Here is a 4211-nt window from a genome sequence, read left to right on the forward strand (position 1 = left end):
GACGGTGCGGTGCGGCCACGTAGCGTGCGAGCGAGCGAGGCTCCGTGCCTAGGAGGCCTCGTCCTGCAAGACCTATGAGACGCGTGTTCTCCTAGGGGGAGGACGGCCGCGCCGCCGGAGTTACAGAAGAGGAGGGCAGCGGGAGAGGAGCAGAAAGAAGCGTCTGAACTGGCAAATTCTCCTGGCAGTGCCAAGAACAAGAGCTGTGGTGAGCCCCGGGCCCTCGGGGCCCTGTCTCCCCTCTTCCGCGTTCTGGTCCCTCCCTGCCCCTCCCCTGGTCCCCTCTCTTTCCCACACCGCTGCCTTTTTTTTTTTTTCTTTTTCCTTTCCTCCCTTGTACCCCTGATACGGAAAAGCCGGTCGAAGAAACTCCCTAAGACTCGTTTTGGAGTTTTAGAAAGCAGGCATTCTTCATTGCAGCGCTGGATGCACGGGGGATAGTTGCACCTAGCGTGCATGGCACAAACAGGTTACACAGAATAACTAATTGCATGTTAATCAGATTAGTATACATATACGTAAAAACGATGGCAACCGATTATCATAGTACTGCCTACATCCGATCACGCGCAATGAAGGATCCATTTGAGACAAAGGGCTGCTTTTGCAACCAGCGACCCATTGGAAGTTCTTGCTGGCTGTCCCTGAAGTCTTTATTCTTGTCCTTGTTCTTTGATCTTGAAGCTTAACGCAGTTTCAATCACATGTGGTCAGTTTCAGCATTGTTCTCATCTAGCGTACAGGAACATCTAGTCATAAGAGCAAAGAACTGCAAAACTTAGGAGTACCTACCTCTGCTAGTTAATTGCTTGGCTATACTTTTGTCTATTGTTTCAATCGTAGTGTTAGTATAAGATTTCTAATAATTATTTACCAAATCTCACTTTTGCAGTCACCTAGCAGCAAACCAGTTTCCACAGCTGGTACAAAATATTAAAACCATCCCAATATTTAGACGTGCCATACAGAATGTATGGAAATAGGCTATCAGAGGTGTCCGAGGGGCAGAGGGAGCGCCGGGGGGCGCCGCGAGACGCGGAGCAGACTCGCTGGCAGGACTCGATAGGCACGCGACTGACTGAATAAACGCTGGCCGTCTGTCCCCTTTGCCCTCCGGGCTGCGTTTGCGCTCCCTCTGCACGAGGCGAGGGGCCGTGAGGGAGCCCAGGGGAGGAGGAGGTGAGGCGCTGGGCTAAAACAGAAAGGGGGGCATTGGTTATCCCCTAGCAGAATGCTGAAATACCAAGTGGTGTTGCTGGAACAAGATGATGTTTACCTAAAACTAAAAACTACTACCACCGTTAACCCTGTTGCGTTTTCAACAACTGGTCAAGTTAAAGGAGAACTGGAACGTGACTGCTTGCAGACAATCGAAAGAGTTTACTCCAGCTGACTGGATCTCTGAGATGTGCCGCTAGAAGAAACAGATTGGGAACTATATGCCGACGGAAGCGGTTCCATCTGTGAAGGAAAACGTTTATCAAGATAGACAATAACTACCGAGGAGGTAATTGCGTTGCCAACTTTGCCTTCGACGATATCTGCCCAAAAGGCTGAATTGATAGCTCTTATTCGAGCTCTGGAACTAAGTCAAGGAAAGCGAGTCAACACTTGGACAGACTCAAAGTATGCTTTTGGAGTAGTACGTGCACATGGAGCGATACGGAGAGAAAGAGGACCGTTATCTGCACAAGGAACCACCATTCAGCACGCAGAACAAATACCGAAATTGTTAGAAACCGTTCAAAAACCAACAGCAGTCACGATAATGCACTGTAAAGCACATCAGTTAGGTAAGACCGGTCCTAACGCAGGTAACCGACTGGCTGATAAAGCTGCTAAAGAGGCTGCGGAAAAAGGCATCCTAGCACTAGTTCCAGAGAAAAGTATAAAATTGCCTAAAGAAACTCCAAATTATAATGAAAAAGATGAAGAATTATTAGATTGCAGGCTAACAAAATGAAACAGGACAGGCTGTAACACCGACAGGTCAAATAATAGTCCCACCCACAATAATAAGAGAAATTGCCCGAGCTGAACATCACAAAGTATATTGGGGAACAGAAAGTGAAATATGACAAAGATTGTTCAAACAATTAGAAGCGGATGTGAAATTTATATATAAAAATATCCCCGAATCAGTAATAAGATCATCTTTGGGATTATGAAATAAGGAAATTTTTTAGGAGAATATTAGCAAATTGATTTTATAGAATTGCCTTGAAAAGAAGGATCTATCCTAGTTTTAGCTGATATCTTTACTGGGTGGCCCAAGGCTTTCCCTTGTCGCACCAACAGAGCAAGGGAAGTAGTCAAAGTCTTGCTCAAAGAGATAATACCAAAATATGGGGTGCCTGTAAGAATGTCATCTGACAATGGCCCTCATTTTATAGCAAAGATTATGAGACAAGTTGAGCAAAGTATTATCTATAGATTGAGACTATCACACCCCATATAGACCACAAGCAAGTGGGGGGGGCGAGGGGGGAAAAGAGAGAGAGAGAGAGAATGAACTATACCCTTAAGCAACAGTTGAGTAAAATTTGTCAGGAAACCTCACTCCTCACATGGGTTAAAGCATTACCCATGGCTCTATTAAGAATCAGAGTATAGCCAGAAGAGAAAGAAAATTTAAGTCATTATGAAATGTTGTATGAAAGACCGTATCAAGAGTCCTACGTTCTGAGTATCTTGAGTGCCTTTGGAGATATGTTTTTAAAAGGTGTTATGATTTCTTTAAGCAATTCTTTTCAAGAACTTTGTCAGTATGTCTCCACAGCTGGACCCTTAGAATTGGACGTAGCAGCGCATCCCTTCCGACCAGGAGATTGAATATCTATAAAATCACTGAGAAGTGGAAAGGACCATATCGAGTCATTTTAACAACCCTTATAGCAGTAAAGGTCTGGGAGAAGAACCTTGGCTTCATTATTCAAGAATAAAGAAAGCACCAACAAGAAACCGGAAGTCTAAAGAAACTGGCCCTTTAAAACTGAAAATCTATAAGTAAGTTTCACGTTATCTGTTTGGGAAAACAGCTGTGTAAAGTTTATAATATTGGGGTTGCTATTAGGAATATTGTCGAGGGCAATAATCTTTTTGTGTGTTTAGAGGGTTTATGTGGGGTTTTTTTGAGGGGTTCTAAACATGAGATAAACAAAATGAAACAATTATTGTTTGAGCTATTAATCTTGAGATTAACCGTTTTTGTAATTTTGATTAAAAAAAAAAAAATCTAGTTTTGTAACTGATTCAAAGTTTTGTAAAGACACAAAATTTAACCTCAGTAACAGCCTGCCTTCCGATTCCAAAGTCAGATGAAAATCTAGTTCCGTGGAGAATACTGACATTGAATTTAACCAAAACTTGAGAAAAGATGTAGAACAGTGAGAATCATTTCAGCAATTAAATTGGATGGATTTAAAAGGCAATTTTTTTTTTTAATTTGAAAGAAGGAATTATAGCGTTGTGAATTATAACATTACCAAACCATCCACCTCATGGACAAAAGAATTCATTTAATCGCCCTTCGGGAGAAACTTGTACAAGCACCCCTTGGGGCTGTCAGTTGCCAAAACCGTAGAGACAAGTGCAAAAAGGAACTTGGGATCATATTGAAAATATAAAACGATGTCTAGAATTTACTGAAGTTCCAGGATCCTTTTTCGAGCCACCCAGAGTCGGGACCATCTATGGAAATTTAGACTGGTTTAGACAACCAGAGAAAAATCACACATCCTAAACAGAGCTGTATGAAAGTTTATACTTGCAGCTCCTCTGACCCCAAACTCCAAAGACTTTCTCTAGTAGCTAAAGCTCTAAGATGGGGATGTATTTGTAGAAAGTATAATAATATTTGAAATGATCTTTGGTCCCCTCTTAATAATGGAAAAAATTTAGCTTGGAGTTGACTGTATTAAAGGACAGGTGAAAAGTTCAGGCTTAACTGTTTGGGTGACTAGTGATGATATATGATCCACTCACCTTTTCATGAAACAGAAAAGCAAATCGTGGACTTTAGACTTAATAACTCTATCCTCTCTCTGGAAGAAATCTCCCTTGTGGCCTCGCTGGTGGACCTGGGTAAATCGAAAAGATGATACCTGGCAATGGCCAAGTCTTAGAACTAAAATAAGATGGGTATTAAAATCTGTATTTTGACCCCAGTTAACAACTCTTCCAAATCAGATGACTCTTGACATCTTTCATTC

General features: G+C 42.3%; 1 long non-coding RNA gene across 1 annotated transcript; it reads left to right on the forward strand.

The window, feature by feature from the left end:
• The first annotated feature begins 2837 nt into the window (after nt 1–2837).
• Nucleotides 2838–4211, forward strand: LOC104835724. Its single transcript, XR_774776.1, has 2 exons — nt 2838–3006; nt 4051–4211. It is a non-coding gene; the product is annotated as an uncharacterized LOC104835724 (long non-coding RNA).

This window comes from Haliaeetus leucocephalus, unplaced genomic scaffold, assembly GCF_000737465.1.
Source record: "Haliaeetus leucocephalus isolate CR32 unplaced genomic scaffold, Haliaeetus_leucocephalus-4.0 Scaffold395, whole genome shotgun sequence".
Lineage (NCBI taxonomy): Eukaryota > Metazoa > Chordata > Aves > Accipitriformes > Accipitridae > Haliaeetus > Haliaeetus leucocephalus.